The sequence below is a fragment of the Acinonyx jubatus genome, chromosome D4, assembly GCF_027475565.1.
Source record: "Acinonyx jubatus isolate Ajub_Pintada_27869175 chromosome D4, VMU_Ajub_asm_v1.0, whole genome shotgun sequence".
NCBI classification, from domain to species: domain Eukaryota; kingdom Metazoa; phylum Chordata; class Mammalia; order Carnivora; family Felidae; genus Acinonyx; species Acinonyx jubatus.
This window is the reverse complement of record NC_069391.1, coordinates 27,928,690-27,950,800: the sequence shown is the minus strand read 5'-3', so window position 1 is coordinate 27,950,800 and position 22,111 is coordinate 27,928,690. Positions and strand designations below refer to the sequence as shown.

Genomic DNA, 22,111 nt, shown 5'->3' with positions numbered 1-22,111 from the left:
TTTGTATCTCCTTGATGAGGAGCGACGTTGAGCATCTTTTCATGTGCCTGCTGGCCATCCGGATGTCTTCTTTAAAGAAGTGTCTATTCATGTTTTCTGCCCATTTCCTCACTGGGTTATTTGTTTTTTGGGTATGGAGTTTGGTGAGTTCTTTATAGATTTTGGATACTATCCCTTTGTCCAATACGCCATTTGCAAATATCTTTTCCCATTCCGTTGGTTGTCTTTTAGTTTTGTTGGTTGTTTCCTTTGCTGTGCAGAGGCTTTTTATCTTCATAAGGTCCCAGTAGTTAATTTTTGCTTTTAATTCCCTTGCCTTTGGGGATGTGTGAAGTAAGAGATTGCTACGGCTGAGGTCAGAGAGGTCTTTTCCTGCTTTCTCCACTAGGGTTTTAATGGTTTCCTGTCTCATATTCAGGTCCTTTACCCATTTGGAGTTTATTTTTGTGAATGATGTAAGAAACTGGTCTAGTTTCAATCCTCTGCATGTTGCTGTCCAGTTCTCCCAGCACCGTTTGTTAAAGACACTGTCTTTTTTCCATTGGATGTTCTTTCCTGCTTTGTCAAATATTAGTTGGCCATACATTTGTGGGTTTAGTTCTGGGGTTTCTATTCTATTCCATTGGTCTATGTGTCTGTTTTTGTGCCAATACCATGCTGTCTTGATGATCACAGCTTTGTAGTAGAGGCTAAAGTCTGGGATTGTGATGCCTCCTGCTTTGGTCTTCTTCAAAATTCCTTTGGCTATTCGGGGCCTTTTGTGGTTCCATATGAATTTTAGGATTGCTTGTTCTAGTTTCGAGAAGAATGCTGGTGCAAGTTTGATTGGGATTGCATTGAATGTGTAGATAGCTTTGGGTAGTATTGACATTGTAACAATATTTATTCTTCCAATCCATGACCATGGAATGTTTTTCCATTTCTTTATATCTTCTTCAATTTCCTTCATAAGCTTTCTATACTTTCAGCATACAGATCTCTTACATCTTTGGTTAGGTTTATTCCTAGGTATTTTATGCTTCTTGGTGCAATTGTGAATGGGATCAGTTTCTTTATTTGTCTTTCTGTTGCTTCATTATTAGTGTATAAGAATGCAACTGATTTCTGTACATTGATTTTGTATCCTGCAACTTTGCTAAATTCATGTATCAGTTCTAGCAGACTTCTGGTGGAGTCTATCGGATTTTCCATGTATACTCTGATGTCATCTGCAAAAAGTGAAAGCTTAACTTCATCTTGGCCCATTTTGATGCCTTTGATTTCCTTTTGTTGTCTGATTGCTGATGCTAGAACTTCCAACACCATGTTAAACAACAGCGGTGAGAGTGGGCATCCCTGTCGTGTTCCTGATCTCAGGGAAAAAGCTCTCAGTTTTTCCCCATTGAGGATACTGTTAGCTGTGGGCTTTTCATAAATGGCTTTGATGATCTTTAAGTATGTTCCTTCTATCCCGACTTTCTCGAGGGTTTTTACTGAGAAAGGTTGCTGAATTTTGTCAAAAGCCTTTTCTGCATCGATTGACAGGATCATATGGTTCTTATCTTTTTTTGTATTAATGTGATGTATCACGTTGATTGATTTGCGAATGTTGAACAAGCCCTGCATCCCAGGAATGAATCCCACTTGATCATGGTGAATAATTCTTTTTATACGCTGTTGAATTCGATTTGCTAGTATCTTGTTGAGAATTTTTGCATCCATATTCATCAGGGATATTGGCCTGTAGTTCTCTTTTTTTGCTGGGTCTCTGTCTGGTTTAGGAATCAAAGTAATACTAGCTTCATAGAATGAGTCTGGAAGTTTTCCTTCCCTTTCTATTTTTTGGAATAGCTTGAGAAGGATAGGTATTATCTCCGCTTTAAACGTCTGGTAGAACTCCCCTGGGAAGCCATCTGGTCCTGGACTCTTATTTGTTGGGAGATTTTTGATGACTGATTCAATTTCTTCACTGGTTTTGGGTCTGTTCAAGCTTTCTATTTCCTCCTAATTGAGTTCTGGAAGCGTGTGGGTGCTTAGGAATTTGTCCATTTCTTCCAGGTTGTCCAGTTTGTTGGCATATAATTTTTCATAGTATTCCCTGATAATTGCTTGTATCTCTGAGGGATTGGTCATAATAATTCCATTTTCATTCATGATTTTATCTATTTGGGTCATCTCTCTTTTCTTTTTGAGAAGCCTGGCTAGAGGTTTATCAATTTTGTTTATTTTTTCAAAAAACCACCTCTTGGTTTCGTTGATCTGCTCTACAGTTTTTTTAGATTCTATATCATTTATTTCTGCTCTGATCTTTAGTATTTCTCTTCTTCTGCTGGGTTTCGGGTGTGTTTGCTGTTCTGCTTGTATTTCCTTTAGGTGTGCTGTTAGATTTTGTATTTGGGATTTTTCTTGTTTCTTGAGATAGGCTTGGATTGCAATGTATTTTCTTCTCAGGACTGCCTTTGCTGCATCCCAAAGCGTTTGGATTGTATTTTCATTTTCATTTGTTTCCATATATTTTTTAATTTCTTCTCTAATTGCCTGGTTGACCCACTCATTCTTTAGTAGGGTGTTCTTTAACCTCCATGCTTTTGGAGGTTTTCCAGACTTTTTCCTGTGGTTGATTTCAAGCTTCATAGCATTGTGGTCTGAAAGTATGCATGGTATGATTTTAATTCTTGTTTACTTATGAAGGGCTGTTTTCTGACCCAGTATGTGATCTATCTTAGAGAATGTTCCATGTGCACTTGAGAAGAAAGTATATTCTGTTGCTTTGGGATGCAGAGTTCTAAATATATCTGTCAAGTCCATCTGATCCAATGTATCATTCAGGGCCCTTGTGTCTTTATTGACCGTGTGTCTACATGATCTACCCATTTCTGTAAGTGGGGTGTTAAAGTCCCCTGCAATTACCACATTCTTATCAATAAGGTTGCTTATGTTTATGAGTAACTGTTTTATATATTTGGGGGCTCCCGTATTCGGCGCATGGACATTTATAATTGTTAGCTCTTCCTGATGGATAGACCCTGTGATTATTATATAATGCCCTTCTTCATCTCTTGTTAAAGCCTTTAATTTAAAGTCTAGTTTGTCTGATATAAGTATGGCTACTCTAGGTTTCTTTTGACTTCCAGTGGCATGATCAATAGTTCTCCATCCCCTCACTCTCAATCTGAAGGTGTCCTCAGCTCTAAAATGAGTCTCTTGTAGACAACAAATAGATGGGTCTTGTTTTTTTATCCATTCTGATACCCTATGTCTTTTGGTTGGCACATTTAGTCCATTTACATTCAGTGTTATTATAGAAAGATATGGGTTTAGAGTCATTGTGATGTCCGTAGGTTTCATGCTTGTAGCGATGTCTCTGGTACTTTGTCTCACAGGATCCCCCTTAGGATCTCTTGTAGGGCTGGTTTAGTGGTGATGAATTCTTTCAGTTTTTGTTTGTTTGGGAAGACCTTTATCTCTCCTTCTATTCTAAATGACAGACTTGCTGGATAAAGGATTCTCGGCTGCATATTTTTTCTGTTCATCACATTGAAGATCTCCTGCCATTCCTTTCTGGCCTGCCAAGTTTCAGTAGAGAGATCAGCCATGAGTCTTATAGGTCTCCCTTTATATGTTGGAGCACGTTTATCTCTAGCTGCTTTCAGAATTTTCTCTTTATCCTTGTATTTTGCCAGTTTCACTATGATATGTCGTGCAGAAGATTGATTCAAGTGACGTCTGAAGGGAGTTCTCTGTGCCTCTTGGATTTCAATGCCTTTTTCCTTCCCCAGATCAGGGAAGTTCTCAGCTATTATTTCTTCAAGTACCCCTTCAGCACCTTTCCCTCTCTCTTCCTCCTCATAATTGGAATACCAATTATGCATAGATTATTTCTCTTTAGTGCATCACTTAGTTCCCTAATTTTCCCCTCATACTCCTGGATTTTTTTATCTTTTTCTCAGCTTCTTCTTTTTCCATAATTTTATCTTCTAGTTCACCTATTCTCTCCTCTGCCTCTTCAATCCAAGCCGTGGTTGTCTCCATTTTATTTTGCAGCTCGTTGATAGCATTTTTTAGCTCCTCCTGGCTGTTCCTTAGTCCCTTGATCTCTGTAGCAATAGATTCTCTGCTGTCCTTTATATTGTTTTCAAGCCCAGTGATTAATTTTATGACTATTATTCTAAATTCACTTTCTGTTATATTGTTTCAATCTTTTTTGCCCAGTTCGTTAGCTGTTGTTATTTCCTGGAGATTCTTTTGAGGGGAATTCTTCCGTTTCGTCATTTTGGATAATCCCTGGAGTGGTGCAGAACTGCGGGGGCAGTGCTATCACCTTAAACACACTACATAATTCTTTCTTTCTGAGCTAGTCAAGAGACTTAATAGTTATGATCAATAATATAATTATAAAAGTATTACAAAGTTTTAACCATGTATATTATAATATGCACCTCAGATATCTTATGTAATTTAATACTCACAACAAATTGTCAGAGTTATTTCTTTCCCACATCTTACCATGAACCAACCTTGGCTCTGAAAGTCACATGCAAAGCTAAATGGCATGGTGCTGACTGTATATGGTGCGTTATTTTAAAATAAGACCAGCTTCATTTTTAAATGATTTTATTTCAGAATATTCATTAATAATGAGATTTATATCTAAATTTAAAATTATGGGGGCTACTGGGTGGCTCAGTCGGTTAAGCATCCGACTTTGGCTCAGGTCATGATCTCGCAGTTCATGGGTTCAAGCCTTGCATCAGGCTCTGTGCTGACAGCTCAGAGCCTGGAGCCTTCTTCGGATTCTGTGTCTCCCTCTCTCTCTGCCCCCCACCTCTACTTGCTCGCTCGCTCTCTCTCTCTCTCAAAAATAAAAAAATAAACATTTAAAAAATTTAAAAATATAAATATAAAAAATTAAAAATTTAATTTAGAATTATGTTGTCCCTATTATTTCATTAGAGACCTGACACTTCACAGCACAATTCTTAGGGTCATTGATAACTTTGCCCCTGCTACTGCATGGCCCTACAAAGTACTGACTCTCTCAGTGCTTCAGTTTCAGCATCAATAAAGGCAAAATTGTATCCATACTTTTCCTGATGTCCAGAGCTACATGAAAAATCAAAATTTTATAGGTTAAAGTGATGTTTAAACTAAATTATAAATTTAAATTTCCTGAAGTCATATACTTACATGAACTCTGCAAGTGACATGGACACTTAGAGATGGGAAATTACTCAGCTGTGACTGAATTCTTTCTGGCGGGACTTTCCCAATACCAAGAGGTCCAGCTTTCTTTGTTCATGTTCTGCCTCATGATACCTGATAATCCCCCTGGAAAACAGTCTCCTGATTATCATCAACACCCTAGATTCTTGCCTCCACACCCCCATGTACTTCTTCCTTGGGAACCTCTCATTCTTGGACATTTGTTGTACATCATCATCCATTCCTCTGATGTTCACATTAAGGTCTGAGAGAAAAATCCATCTCCTTTATTGACTGTGCTGTGCAGATGGTTGTCTTCCTTGGGTTGGGCTGCACTGAGTGTATCCTCCTGGCTGTGATGGCCTATGATTGGTATGTGGCCATCGGCAACCCACTGAGGTACCCCACCATCATGAATAGAGGGCTTTATGTGCACATGGCTGCTTGGTCTTGGATCACAATGCAAACAGTCCTGACAATGGTGTTGCCTTTCTGTGGGAATAATGTCATCGACCATCTTACCTGTGAGTTACTGGCCCTTCTTAAACTCATATGTTCAGATGTCTCCATCAATGTGCTTATCATAACAGTGGCAAGTATTGTTTTCTTAGTGACTTCCCTAATGTTAATTTTTATTTCTTATGTTTTTATACTCTCTTTCATCCTGAGACTTAACTCTACTGAAGGGAGAAAGAAAGCCTTTTCAACCTGTTCAGCCCACCTTGCTGTAGTAGTTTTACTCTATGATTCAGTCCTCTTTATGTACATGAAGCCCAAGTCAAAGGACATGAAGTTTGATGAGATCACTGGGTGTTGAACTCCATCATCTACAGCCTGAGGAATAAGAAGGTGAAAGAGGCCATGAAGAAAGTCTTGAGTAGACACTTACACTCATGGAAAATATGAAAGTGCTTAGGACATGTAGTATCTACATTTGGGGAAAAGATGTATTTTTGGTAGTCACAGATGAAGTTGCAGAACTCAGTGTGATGAGAGCATTGTGTTTGCAAAGCCAAATGTGGAACTCTCATTTATACAATAGATAATGTCCATGAAAACCTTTTCATATAATATCTTTGTAGCAGTCCTTCTAGTTATATGGAACTATGCCTCTTGGTCCCACAGAGGTCATGATGGATGCTGTTCGTGATGAATATCTCTCTGTCTCTATGTGTCTCTCTCTCTCTCTCTCTCGTCTTCCCTTTCCACCCCTCTTTTCTCCTTCTTCCTTCTTTTATCTTTCTCTTCTTTGCTCTCTTCTTTATCTTCTTTGTCTCCTAAAGGTACATATGTATATATTATTTTGGTCTATCCAGCATCCTTTCATCTAATAAAAGAACACATCTTTTTATTTTAAGAAATCCACTCTCTCCCACTCTCAGTCCATAGTTGGCTGAGGCTGGCCACGTTCTCTGAATCAAATGATAAGCATGAAACACAGATTGGGCCAATGAAAAATGAACATCTCCTACTCACAGTGATTCATTCAGAGTAGCTATATGACCTAAGCCATGCTAATCATACTTAATTGCCAAAATGGTGCCTGAGTGTCAGAGAAAAGTCACTCTTTTTTTCAAAGGATTTCTAACACGTAGAACATGTATCTGGATCTTCTCCTGGCCATTTCTGTCAATATATGGGGAGAGCCCGACTGAAAATGAAATCACCAAAGAGGAAAGTAGAGCTGAGGGAAGGAATTAGGGTGGTTTGATGTCATTATTAACTCCTGGTTCAAGGTGGGTCTAAAAACATTCATGCTTGGGCTTTTCAGTTATGTGAGACAATAAACTTCCTTTAAAATAAACTGAATTAATTTCCACTGCTTATAACCATATAAATCCTTATTAATGCATTCTCTTGTGTACCTCATCTTCTCTCTCTCCCTCACTAGCTCCTACTTCTAACTTTTCCTCTGTATATCCCTTTTATCTAATTCTTTCTAATACTGTTTATATCTTTCCCTCCTCCTGTCATTTTGTGATTCTGTATTTCCATCTCTTTCTCACTCTTGCTCTTTCATCCTCCATCTCAAAAACTTGTCATTTTTAAGAATCACTGATGGTCCCAAAGTCTCCAGCATTCAGGATTCACCTCTTCCTTTAGTGCCAAATCACAATAATATAACCTTTATTTTGCATGAATGCACACAATGTATCCCCCTTGCAAATATTGCTAAGGACTTCTTATATTTTCCTAGTTCTTAGTAATTTTTTTCTCTAGATTGCTCTATTGTGCTTCTCTATCACTTTTCTGATTATCTTATAATTATTTCTCATTGTATTTAAGCTCTCCACAGCCCATTTCACACCCCAAAGAGTATATACAAAACACACACACATTTAAGAGGTTGTCATGTTAAACAGACTGCTTAGCTTAAGAATAAGATAAAGTGATGCGGGGGGGGGGGGGAGGCACAGGGAATATTAATTTTGAATTATTACTGCTCCTAATATCTCTTAAATATACTTCCTCACAAGGCCTCTTAAAGCCATTTCCCTGTTTAGCTCCTAGCTAGTCATCTTCTGCTGAATCCTATTTATTTCCTTCCTCTACGAGCATTATGCTTAACCCTATAAAAATACATGAGTAGACAACTAAAAGCAGTCCTCATTGTTGTCCTTCTCAAAAGAGTGTCTATCCCTAAAATAGATGACAAATTCTACTCTTAGAACTATATAAAAGAAGTTCAGGCCATTTTAAAAATTATGTGTCCTCACTATCACACCAATGATTTAGAAATACTGGAGCCCAGCACTTTGCCAAGTGTATGTCATTCACTTCAAGAATAGCAAACATGTAATAATAAAAAGATACTTAAATCATCTTTACCCATCTAATGAAATGAAGGATTTCATGGTGGAAAAAAAATTGCTTCAGAAGTTTGCCTCAAACACAGTGACATGATGCTAATGTGCCTCCACAGAATGTTCACTACCTAAAATTCTAGTAGTATCTCTTACAGCAAACTCATCCATTCTCATTGTTTCAATGAATCACCATAAAATGATGAATCAAAATCTATAAGATCTGGATCCTAAATTTCTCTCTGAATTGTTTTACAGTGTTATCATCTAAATGTAATAAGTAAAACATGTTTCTTTCACTCATCATGTTATCTTCTACCATATTGTCTTCCTGCCATTTTCCCAGTATAAAATGTTTCTTCTTCACAGGTTCCCTCCTGTTCTTTTGATAATTTCCAAAATTCTTAAAATAAAAGCATGACACCAGCAAGATGGCAAAATAGAAGGTCTCCAGTTCTAGTCCCTACACAGAAACACTGATTTGGTAACCATCCACAGAGCAAAGTGTCTTTGTACAAGTTTCAGGATCCAGTTACAAAGATGAAACATATCAGTAGAGCCTAAGATTGAGAAAAGTTGTTTGAGAAAGCAGGCCAACACGCTGGTAGAAAGACCATCAACTGTGGACCTGGCAGACTCAGAAGCTGCCTTATCCATGTGGAGACTCAGCTCCAGCAACTGCATGTTCTTAGTCCAGCAACTGCTCTTAAGCAGACCTGGCAGGAACTACACCCAAATGGCTCCTACTAATAGCCTCCATCCCAACCACAGTTCTGACTGAGGGCCTGGAAGCATCCCCTTGTTTGAGCACAAGTCCCATCTGCCCAGGGACCCAGCATGAGCCACACATGTACAAACTCCTGGTAACAAGGCCACCAACCAAAAACCCAACTGCAGATATAGAAGCAGCCCTGTGACCCAGATCCGGCCCCATCTGACAGAGATCCTGGAAGTAGTCCTGTCTGAAGATCCAGCAGGAGAAAGTCATTACTTGCCAAAATCAGTCTATGAAGACTGGAAGAGGTTAATGCACTTTCAAATGCAAGGACATCAATACAAAGCTACAAGAATAATGGAAAAACTCACAAAAATGATACATCCAAAAAAGAAAAACCAAAGAGGGAAGGAGAAAATTCTGGAGGTGACTGATAAGTCTAGGGTATTGATAGAGATGATGGTTTTACAGGTATGTAGTTATCTCCAAACATACCAAGTTGCGCAAATTAAATATCTAGAGTTTTTGGTTTATCAATCATACTTCGATGAAAGCAGTAAAAAAAAAAATCTTAAAATGACCTGAAAAGTTTTCTAAGATCTAGATCCTATATAACTCTTTAGCCCCACCTTTCACCAATGTTTACCTCTTCCCACAGTTCTGCACCCTTTGTTCCAGATGAACTTTTTTAAAAATTTTTTTTCAATGTTTATTTATTTTTGAAAGAGAGAGAGAGACAAAGCATGAGTGGGGGAAGAGCAGAGCTAGAGGGAGACACAGAATCCAAAGCAGGGTCCAGGCTCTGAGCCGTCACGGCACAGAGCCTGACACGGGGTATGAACCCACAAACCATGAGATCATGACCTGAGCTGAAGTCGGACACTTAATCGACTGAACCACCCAGGCGCCCCCCCAGCTGAACTTTTTTTTTAATATTTATTTTTGAGAGAGAGAGAGAGCATGAGTGAGGGAGGGGCAGAGAGAAAGGGGGGCAGAGGCGCTGAAGATGGCTCTGTGCTGACAGCAGCAAGCTGGATGTGGGGCTCAAAATCACGAACCGTGAGATCATGACCTGAGCTAAAGTCAGACACTTTACTGACTGAGCCACCTAGGAGCATCCCCAGCTGAATTTCTTTTAATTCTCAGACCTATCACCTCTCTCCCTCTCTCTTTCTCTCTTCCCCTCTATTGATGAATCTTTTTTTTTAATTTTTTTTAACATTTATTTATTTTTGAGACAGAGACAGACAGAGCATGAACGGGGGAGGGTCAGAGAGAGGGAGACACAGAATCGAAACAGGCTCCAGGCTCTGAGCTGTCAGCACAGAGCCTGACGTGGGGCTCGAACTCACGGACCACGAGATCATGACCTGAGCCAAAGTCGGCTGCCCAACCAACTGAGCCACCCAGGCTCCCCGATGAATCACTTTTTATCCCAAAATCTAAGTGCTTGGACTCTGGTCAATGTACTCTGTCATGATCCATGTTTGTTTGTTTGTTTTGTTTTTGCTGATAAAGAAAATAATGATTAATATAATTCCACTGCTGGGAAGAGTCACATCCTGATTGGAGTCCAAGCTGGAAATCAGTTTCCAATTTCATATTGATATATTACTTTCTGTGTCACCCTGTTTGACACCCTCACTAACAAAAAAATTTGGATCACATCTATTTACTAATGTAATAACTGATAAATATAAAATACACTATGCTTGCAAAACTTGAAGTTAAAATCATTTTACCATTCTGTCCAGTGGCAAGATAGTCCCAGAGGATTCAAAAAATTTAAACTGTGACATACTGGCAGGAATTTTTGACTTGTGATTACAAATATTTCTTACAAAAATGTTTTAAAGGTTATATTCCATTTAAAGAAACCAAAAAATGTCCTATGATTATAAAAATAAATAAGTAAATTGTGGTAAATACTCAAGTTTTGAAATACTGTATCAATATGATGAGCTAATTGGGCAACTCTCCAAGACATTTAAATGAAAACTATTAAGTGTATCATTCAGGAAGAAGCTAGTTTAATGTTTCCTTTTTGGAGGAAACAATTTATGTGACCAATTAGAAGGTTCAAATATCTAAATGTATAAAACACACAAAATAAAATAGATGGTTTTTTCACATCACCAAGAGATTTTTCTGTATGAAACTAGTCTTAACAAGATTTCCTGAGAGGTTTTTTTTTCAAATATTAAAAATACATATCTTTTAAATTCACAGAAATCTTGTCAAGTTAAGTGTGTGATGCAAGACAGACTCTAATGGAGGCAAGAGTGGCAAACGAATTTTTTTAAAGTGTCATTATAAATACCCTTAAGCTTCCTTTAGAAAAAAAAAAGTTATCCTATTTAAAAAGAAAAACTTTTTAATAGATTGTTTACAACTCCAACAAGGGAGTAATGAAAAATAAATTTTAATAGTCCCTTTGAAACATAGTTTCCTCTACTGAACAGTTAACAGTGTTTCATTGTCATTCCTGGGGGACAAGAAGAAAGGGAGAGGGAAGAAAGTCAAAGTATCAGAAGATTAAACAAACTTAAACTCTAAGTAATGAGGAGAGAGTCATAAGTAAACTTTTGTCACATAATATGGTTTCTGCTAAAGTCTTCCATCTGTTTCTAGTTTTTTACAGGAACTACTGGTTCCCGTGACATGCCACATTGTATAGACCATAGTAAAAGGACCTCCATTGTTCCTACAATTTATTCTGCAGTCTCATTTTCAATACCCATAAGGCCATGAAGATACTTTTGATAAAGCCATTCCTCTACATTCACATGATAATCACCTACATACCTTGTAACATTGTTGTTCTTAAAACACCTAAATTATATAATCACTAACATTTCTCAGGACCTATTATGATATGGAACTTAATAAGAACCAGGTATTTGAAGTTCAAGAAACTGAACTATAACCTTAATGGCAAGAACTCTTTCTTATGTTACTCATATTCTTACACAGATATGGGATTTTAAAATGATTACATTTTATGAGACACTATTGATTAGAGACTATCTAAATTAACAGTAATTACATTGTCACAATGACTGAGTTGATTACAGGATATCAGTGTTAATACGTATGCAAGATGTATATTATTGATTTTTTAAAGAAAATATTAAGATTTTGGCCAATATAATTAACACTATTGCAATTAGTGAGAAAGAGCTATTAAACATAAATTTTATGCATCAAATCTAAAAGATTTAATTTTCAAAGGATTTTAAAGAGTACAATATAATCAATGGCTCAATGTTGGGGCGGTGATGAAAGAAATTATTGAAGTAGACTATAAATAACAAACAGAATATTCACCATATTAATATTTGTTAAAAATGAAATTCTGTCTTCACAGCAAATAGTTATCAAAACAAAGGCCAGCATACCAGTTGAGATTAAAATTCAGGAACATAAAGCAAAAGTAAATTACAGAAGAGAGACAAATGACAAAATAATCATGTATGACAGAAGACAAAAATTTAAGAAAGTTCTTATGTATTTACTAGCATCAGGTTAAGATAGGGAATTTGACCACCTTGTCTAAAGAGCTATGTTAAGTATCATAATGAAATCATAATAAATTCCAAATATTATGATACAAGAGTATAGTGTATGCAAAGTTACATTATATTTCAATAAGTATATTATAACTTGTTAGTATCTTCCCTAATATCATTTCTTAGTTTTCTAAACATAAAATACAGAATTTTCTTCGACTTGCCTTTTACAAGATAAAGAGCATAATGACAAACTCCAGACTATGGTTCTTTGTATAGTTGGTACAGACGACCTCTTCCTGCTTTATCTTTTGTGTATATCATACATACATATTATATCTATACCTTATTTTAGGATTTGGCAGGAACACTAAGATTCCACATTTCAAAACATGTATTGAGAGTTTTTCATCAATATTAAAGAAATGAGCACTAATATTTATAATAATATTAAATATGCTAGCAAAGCTAGTGCCTGTAATAAAACATGGAAGTGGGTCTAAAAAGAAGTCATAATGTTTTATACAAAAAGCATTTAATATGGTTTCTAAAAAAGGAAACACAGTCTGCTTTTAATAATAAGCAATCCTATTATATGCGTTTTTAAGTTTATTTACTTATTTTGAGAGAAAGGGAAAGGGAGGCGCAGAGAGAGAGAATCTTAAGAGGGCTCCTGACTGCTGGTGCAGAGCCTAATGTGTGACTCAAACCCACAAATCCGTGAGATCATGACTTGAGCCAAAACCAAGAGTGGGACACTTAACCAACTGAGCCATCCAGGTGCCCCAGCAATCCTATTACATTTTGAGAGTAATTTGTTATATGCATCAAAGAATAAAATATAAATGGCATCAAGAAAATAGAATTCAGATGATAATGGAATCATATTTTCAAATTTCTGAAGAGAAATGACTGTAAACTCTAAAGTAGATAAATTATCTTTCAGGACTGAAGATAAATAACTTTCCAGACAAAGGCTAAGAGATATTTATCACTTAAATAACCCACTGAATAAACTATTAAAAAATGTGCCTACAGAAGAAGAATAAAATTCAATCTAGATGGAAAGAGTGGAATGAAGAAAAGCATGAGTCAAAAAAGAATGAATAAATATATCAATAAATCTATAAAATTATTGCCTTATTTTAAAAAGGAAAACATTTTGCAAATTTAAAAACAAGGTCATGGAATAAAATTCTAGAACCCAAAATATAGAAGATGATAACAGAAGCTGGCAATTGGAAGTAAACATTCTAAGATCCTTGCATTTGTTCAGGAAGACTAAAGTATGTCAGTTAGGTTTAAACTCTGCTATGTTAAGCAAACATCTCTTAAAAATAAGTGTTAATACCAAAACAAAAGAAATAAGATATCAAATTTTCAAGAAAATAAAACTTCACAATCTAATATAAGTCAGGAAAGTTGAGAGAAAAAAAAGCAGTAAATAAATGAGTATAGTAGAAAGAAAACACCAAATAAGAAAAATAAGATTAAAGATATATATTCAAACACATTAGTATTCTTCACAATACATATAATTATGTTAAACATAACCAGGTGGAAGACAAAGATTCTCAGATTGGATTCTCATTAATCTAGCTGTATTTTATTTACAAGAAAAACATTTAAAACTTGACAAAAGGAAGTTTAAAGCAATGGAATAGAAAAAGTCATGCCAGACAAACACCAACCAAAGGAAAGTTACTGCTGAGAGTATACAAAATTGGCCTTGAAGTAAAAATCATATAAGCATAAAGGCCAGAAAGAAAAAATGATCTTCCACCTAGTCATACAAACAGCTTCAAAATAAGACAAAAATCTCCATAATTATAACACACAAATTTTGTGAAGACACTAAATAAAAGTAGGTGATTTTAATACACACCTCTCTCAAACTGGTAGTATAGAAATGTGAAAATAGAAGATTTGAATTCTATAGTTATTAAGATTAGTTAAAACAAATAATTATATAAGAAGATATATATTCTAATATGGAAATCAGATAATATGTAAGATACGTACAATTTTATATTGAAACACTAGAGAACATGTATTTCTAATACAAAGCAAGTCTTAATGAATAATGAAAAATTAAAATCAGCCACAATTTCTAGTTATGATACAATAGAATTAGTTATAAGTAACAAAAATATAACCCTACAAATATTTTAGATTTGGAAATCTTGAAACATGCTTCTAAATGATTCATTGGCTAGAAAAGAAATCATGATGGAAATTACAAAAATTTAGAACTTGACAATAAGATTACCACCAAAACCAGTTACTATAATTCAACTCTAAAAGGAAATATATAGGCATAAATAAATAGATATTTCAATTTTCAACATGAATGTGAAAATAAAGATTGGAAATTAATGCACTAAGCATTTAATTCAAACAGTAAGAAAAAGAACAGAAAAAAATACTAAAGACAAGGAAGTACTGAAATAGTTGCTTAAAAAGTTGCCAGGACAAAATAGTTTCCCTAGAAAACTCTAATAAATTTTTGAAAACAGAGAAACTATCCTATCCATTTGTTTTGCAAAATAAAAAAAGAAGAGCTTCTCAAACTAATATTTTGAACCTAGTATAAAGTGAAACAAAACTGCACAAGAACTAAAAAAGGAAAACATATGTCACTACTACAAAAATAGATCTAAAAATCCTGAGTAAGATATTCATGATATAATCTAGCAATGTATAAAATGGTAGTACTTAATATCCAAGTAAGATTCACCCCAGGGATCCAAAGAAGTTTTAACATTAGAAAACATGGTAATGTAATTTCCAATAACAATTAAAGGAGGAAAAAAGTATGCCCATTTTAGTAAATGCAGGAAAGGCATTTGATAAATTCAACAGCATTATTAATTTTTTTAAAAATCTTAACAAATTAGAACAGAAAGGAAGTTCTTCAACCTGATAAATGATACCTATGAAAATTTCACAGCAAATATCATAGGCAATGATGAAATATTAAACATATTACTTTTAATGTTCAAAATAAGACTTTAAAATGCCTGTTTTAGGGGCTCCTGGGTGGCTCAGTCAGTTAAGCATCCAACTCAGGTTCAGGGCATGATCTCAGAGTGAGCCGAAGCCCCTCATCAGGCTCCACTGTCAGTGCAGAGCCCTCTTCAGATCCTCTGTTTCCCTCTCTCTCTGCTCCTGCCCTACCTTTACTCTCTGTCTCAAAAATAAACATTTAAAAAAATTTTTTAATAAAACTAAAGTTTAAAAAAATGCCTGTTTTTGCCTCTTCTATCAACATTGGACTAGAGTTGAATTTTGAAAAGAATAAGAAATATAATATATAAATAAGAATACAAAGGAAGAAATGAGGGGCGCCTGGGTGACTCAGTTGGTTGAACGTCAGACTCCTGACTTCGGCTCAGGGCATGGTCTTATGGTGATGGGATCGAGTCCTGTGTGGGGCTCCAGGCTGAGTGGCACTTCCTTAGGATTCTCTCTTTTCCTCTATCTCTGCCCCTCCTCTCCTTGCTCTCTCATGCACACGCTCTCTCAAAATACATAAACATTAAAAATAAAATATTATCACTTTCCCAGACAATATAACTGTCTAATGGAAATGAAGAAAAGTTAAAAATTTTTTAATGTTTATTTATTTTTGAGAGACAGAGTGTGAGCAGGGGAGGGGCAGAGAGAGAAGGAGACACAGAATCCAAAGCAGACTCCAAGCTCTGAGCTGTCAGCACAGAGCCCGATGCAGGGCTTGAACTCATGAACTGTCAGATCATGACCTGAGCGGAAGTCAGGATGCTCAACCGACTGAGCCACCCAGGTGCCCTGGAAATGAAGAAAAGTTATAAACAAATTATTTGAACTAATAATATTTGCTGAATCTAAAGATCAATATTTAAAAAAAAATTAATTGTGGTCTCTATACCAACCACGCTGGTTAAAAATATACATATTTTATAGAAAAAAGTTAAATCACTATGGTGTACACCTGAAAAAAATGTATGTCAATTATATTTAAATCTTTTAAGTTATAATTTTAAATGTTTAAATATATACATATTTTTAAAAGAATCTCCCTATAGCAACATATATATCAAGTACCTATGAATAAATCTAATAAAAAGATCGTGGGGTGCCTGGGTGGCTCAGTCAGGTAAGCGTCGGACTTTGGCTCACCTCATGCTCTCACACTTTGTGAGTTCGAGCCCCTCATCAGGCTCTGTGCTGACAGCTCAGAGCCTGAAGCCTGCTTCAGATTCGGTGTCTCCATCTCTTTCTGCCCATCCCCCATTCATACTCTGTCTCTCTCTCAAAAATAAATAAACATTAAAACAATTTTTTAATATCAAATACTTTATAAGGAAACTTCTAAATCTTTATTAAAAAACAGAATAGGAGGGGCACCTGGGTGGCTCAGTCAGGTAAGCAGCTGATTTTGATTCAGGTCATGATCATGCAGTTCATGGGTTCAAGTCCCACATCACACTCTGTGCTGACAACTCAGAGCCTGGAGCCTGCTTCGGATTCTGTGTGTCTCTCTCTCTGCCCCTCCCCTGCTCATGCTGTGTCTCTCTTTCTCTCAAAAATAAATTAAAAAAAAAAGAAATCTAAATAATCAGGGAGCTTTATTTTACATATAGTTAAGAAGTTCAAAAATATTTATCCCCAACATTCACTCTAAATCTAATGTAATTCTATCAAAAGTCTAATGGAGTGAGGTTTTCTTTCTCCTCTTTGGACTTCATTAAGTTGATCCTAAAATTTACATAAAAGAACTAAAGATCAAGATTCACTAAGAAAATATTGCAGAATAGGAATAAGGAGATGGTAACCACTTTATCAGATATCAAGAATGATTATAAAGTTGTCAATATTTTGATAATGTAGTATTGGTGAAGATAAAAAGACAAGAAAATCAACAAAATAGAAAAGAAAATTCAGAAACATCCGAAGGATCTACAAGAGTTTGGGAGGACCTAGGAGGATGGCAGCATAGGAAGACGCTGGGCTCACCTCGTCCTGCTGATCGTGTAGATTCCACCCACATCTGTCTAAATAACCCAGAAAACCACCAGAAGACTAGCAGAATGGACTCTCCAGAGCCAAGTGTAGATGAGAGGCCCACGGAAGAAGGTAGGAAGGGAAGAGCGGCGGTGCATGCTACATGGACTGACAGGAGTGAGCCAGGGCAGTGGAGGGGCAGCCCTCCCAGCAAGGCAGAGCCCCCAAAGTCTGACTTGGAAAAGCAGAGGAGCCAGACTCCGTGAGTTCTGACAGCCAGCGGAACTTAATATCTGGAATGTTAAAAGTCAACAGCTCTGCTCTCGGAGAGCTGGGAGGGTGGGAGGACGCCGGGAGGGAGGGTTGTTGAGCCCCAGAAGACAGAGCTCAGCTCAGTGGGGGGGGGAAAACAAAGATGCTGGCAAGCGCCATTTCCCTCTCCCATCCCTCAGCCGAAATTTCAAAGGGAACCAGTTCCCATCACTGAACTTGCTTGCACTGCACAAACGCCCAACGCTCTTCTTCTGTAGATCCATCCCTCTGACAGGCCTGCCTCCCTCCCAGTGCTTCAGGGCCCCTCCCACAGGAGACCACTGACCTCAAAGGGAGCTAAACCTGCCCCTCCTGCCCCGGTACACCTTGTGGATCCACCCCGGTGAATACATCCTTGGCTAGATCCCATTGAAGCAGCACCTGGCAATCTGCAAGTAGCCCAGACAGGAGCCACACCACTCCACAGTGAGTCCTGCCCCTGGAGAGGGGAAGATAAGGTACACACCAGTCTGACTGTGGCCCCAGTGGTGGGCTGGGGGCAGACATAGGGTCTGAATGCGGCCCGGCCCATCAACACAAGTTACTCCAGACAGCACAGGGGAAGTGCCCTTCAGTTTGGAGCCACCGCAGGGACTACCCAAAATGACTAAATGGAAGAATTCTCCTCAAAAGAAACTCCAGGAAGTAGCGACAGCTAATGAACTGATCAAAAACAATCTAAGCAATATAATGGAACAAAAATTCAGAATAATAGTCATAAAATTAATTTCTGGGTTTTAAAAAAGCATAGAGGACAGCAGAGAATCTATTGCTACAGAGATCAAGGGACTAAAAAGTAGTCATGAGGAACTAAAAAATGCTATAAATGAGGTGCAAAATAAAATGCAGGTGGCCATAGCACGGATTGAAGAGGCAAAGGAGAGAATCGGTGAATTAGAAGATTAAATTATGGAAAAAGAGGAAGCTGAGAAAAAGAGAGATAAAAATCCAGGAGAGATAAAAAAAAAAAATGAGGGGAGAATTAGAGAACTAAGGGATGCAATCAAACATAACAATAACCGTATCAGAGAAATTCCGGAAGAAGAAGAGAGAGAGAAAGGGGCTGGCTGAAGGTGTACTTGAAGAAATCATAGCTGAGAACTTCCCTGATCTGGGGAAGGAAAAAGGCATTGAAATCCAAGAGGCACAGAGAACTCCCTTCAGACATAACTTGAATCGATCTTCTGCACAACATATCATACTGAAACTGGCAAAATACAAGTATAAAGAGAAAATTCTGAAAGCAGCTAGGGATAAAGAGGCTATAACTTAAAAGGTAGACACATAAGAACAGTAGCAGACCTATGTACTGAAACTTGGCAGGCCAGAAAGGAATGGCAGGAAATCTTCATTGTGATGAACAGAAAAGATATGCAGCCGAGAATCCTTTATCCAGCAAGTCTGTCATTTAGAATAGAGGGAGATATAAAGGTATTCCCAAACAAACAAAAACTGAAGGAATTCATCACCACTAAACCAGCCCTACAAGACATCCTACAGGGGATTCTGTGATTAAATGTTGCAAGGACCACAAAGTACCAGAGACGTCACTACATGCAAGAAACCTACAGACATCACAATGACTCTAAACCCATATCTTTCAATAATAACACTGAACGTAAATGGACTAAATGCACCAACCAAAAGAAATGGGGTGTCAGAATGGATAAAAAAAACAAGACCCATCTATTTGCTGTCTACAGGAGACTCATTTTAGACCTGAGGACACCTTCACATTGAAAGTAAGGGGATGGAGAACTATCTATCATGCTACTGGAAGTCAAAAGAAAGCTGGAGTAGCGATACTTATATCAGACAAACTAGACTTTAAATTAAAGGCTGTAACAAGAGATGAAGAAGGGCATTATATAATAATTACAGGGTCTATCCATCAGGAAGAGCTAACAATTATAAATGTCTATGCGCCGAATACGGAAGTTCCCAAATACATAAAACAATTAATCACAAACATAAGCACCTTATTGATAGGAATGTGGTATTGCAGGAGACTTTAATACCCTACTTACAACAATGGATATATCATCTAGACACAGGATCAATAAAGAAACAAGAGCCCTGAATGATACATTGGATCAGATGGACTTGACAGATATATTTAGAACTCTGCATCCCAAAGCAACAGAATATACTTTCTTCTCGAGTGCACATGGAACATTTTCTAAGATAGATCACATACTGGGTCACAAAACAGCCCATCATAAGTATAAAAGAAATGAGAGCATACCATGCACACTTTCAGACCACAATGCTATGAAGCTTGAAATCAACCACAGGAAAAAGTCTGGGAAACCTCCAAAAGCATGGAGGTTAAAGAACATCCTACTAAGGAATGAATGGGTCAACGAGGCAATTAAAGAAGAAATTAAAAAATATATGGAAACAAATTAAAATGAAAATACAACAGTCCAAACGCTTTGGGATGCAGCAAAGGCAGTCCTGAGAGGAAAATATATTGCCTATCTCAAGAAACAAGAAAAATCCCATATACAAAATCTAACAGCATACCTAAAGGAAATAGAAGCAGAACAGCAAAGACACCTCAAACCCAGAAGAGGAAGAGAAATAATAAAGATCAGAGCAGAAATAAACAATATAGAATCTAAAAAAAACTGTAGATCAACGAAACCAAGAGGGGGTTTTTTGAAAAAATAAACAAAATTGATAAACCTCTAGCCAGGCTTCTCAAAAACAAAAGGGAGATGACCCAAAGAGATAAAATCATGAATGAAAATGGAATTATTATGACCAATCCCTCAGAGATACAAGCAATTATCAGGGAATACTATGAAAAATTATACGCCAACAAACTGGACAACCTGGAAGAAATGGACAAATTCCTAAGCACACACCCACTTCCAAAACTCAAACAGGAAGAAATAGAAAACTTGAAGAGACCCATAACCAGCGAAAAAATTGAATCAGTTATCAAAAATCTCCCAACAAATAAGAGTCCAGGACTAGATGGCTTCCCAGGGGAATTCTACCAGACATTTAAAGCAGATTTAATACCTATCATTCCCAAGTTGTTCCAAAAAATAGAAAGGGAAGGAAAACTTCCAGACTCATTCTATGAAGCCAGCATTACTCTGATTCCCAAACCAGACAGAGACCCAGCAAAAAAAGAGAACTACAAACCAGTGATGAATATGGATGCAAAAATTCTCAACAAGATACTAGCAAATCAAATTCAACAGCATATAAAAAGAATTATTCACCATGATCAAGTGGGATTCATTCCTGGGATGCAGGGCTGGTTCAACATTCACAAATCAATCAATGTTGATACATCACATTAAGAAAAGAAAAGATCCATACTATCCTGTCAATCGATGCAGAAAAAGCATTTGACAGAATTCAGCATCCTTCCTTAATAAAAACCCTCGAGAAAGTCAGGATAGAAGGAACATAATTAAACATCATAAAAGTCATTTATGAAAAGCCCACAGCTAACATCATCCTCAATGAGGAAAAACTGAGAGCTTTCCCCCTGAGATCAGGAACACGACAGGGATGTCCACTCTCACTTGCTGTTGTTTAACACAGTGTTGGAAGTGCTAGCATCCGCAATCAGACAACAAAAGGAAATCAAAGGCATCAAAATTGGCAAAGATGATGTCAAGCTTTCACTTTTTGCAGATGACATGATATTATACATGGAAAATCCGATAGACTCCACCAGAAGTCTGCTAGAACTGATACATGAATTCAGCAAAGTCACAGGATACAAAATTAATGTACAGAAATAAGTTGCATTATTATACACTAATAATGAAGCAACAGAAAGACAAATAAAGAAACTGATCCCATTCACAATTGCACCAAGAAGCATAAAATACCTAGGAATAAACCTAACCAAAGATGTAAAAAATCTGTATCCTGAAAACCACAGAAAGCTTATGAAGGAAATTGAAGAAGATATAAAGAAATGGAAAAACATTCCGTGCTCATGGATTGGAAGAATAAATATTGTTACAATGTCAATACTACCCAAAGCTATCTACACATTCAATGCAATCCCAATCAAAATTGCACCAGCATTCTTCTCGAAACTAGAACAAGCAATCCTAAAATCTGTATGAAACCACAAAAGACCCCAAAGAGCCAAAGTAATATTGAAGAAGAAGACCAAAGCAGGAGGCACCACAATCCCAGACTTCAGCCTCTACTACAAAGCTGTAATCATCAAACAGCATGGTATTGGCACAAAAACAGACACATACAACCTTGGAATAGAATAGAGACTACAGAATTGGACCCACAAAAGTATGGCTAACTAATCTTTAACAAAGCAGGAAAGAACATCCAATGGAACAAAGACAGTCTCTTTAACAAATGGTGCTGGGAGAACTGGACAGCAACATGCAGAAGATTGAAACTAGACCACTTTCTCACACCATTCACAAAAATAAACTCAAAATGGATAAAGAATCTGAATGTGAGACAGGAAACCATCAAAACCCTAGAGGAGAAAGTAGGAAAAAACCTCTCTGACCTCAGCTGCAGCAACTTCTTACTTGAAACATCTCCAAAGGCCAGGGAATTAAAAGCAAAAATGAAGTATTGGGACCTCATCAAGATAAAAAGCT

The 22,111-nt window shown here is 36.9% G+C and overlaps 1 protein-coding gene across 3 annotated transcripts in view; it reads right to left on the bottom strand.

The window, feature by feature from the left end:
• LOC106979356 (olfactory receptor 13C9) overlaps positions 1 to 22,111 on the bottom strand; it is a 470,618-nt gene that overhangs the window by 379,995 nt on the left and 68,512 nt on the right. The window contains exon 5 of one of the 3 annotated variants that reach the window (XR_008291062.1): positions 3,113 to 6,015. The exons of the other annotated variants lie outside the window; for them this stretch is intronic. The gene's annotated coding sequence lies outside the window, so the exon portion shown is untranslated. Of the gene's footprint in view, positions 1 to 3,112; positions 6,016 to 22,111 lie in introns of those variants that run through there. 3 annotated transcript variants of the gene reach the window in all.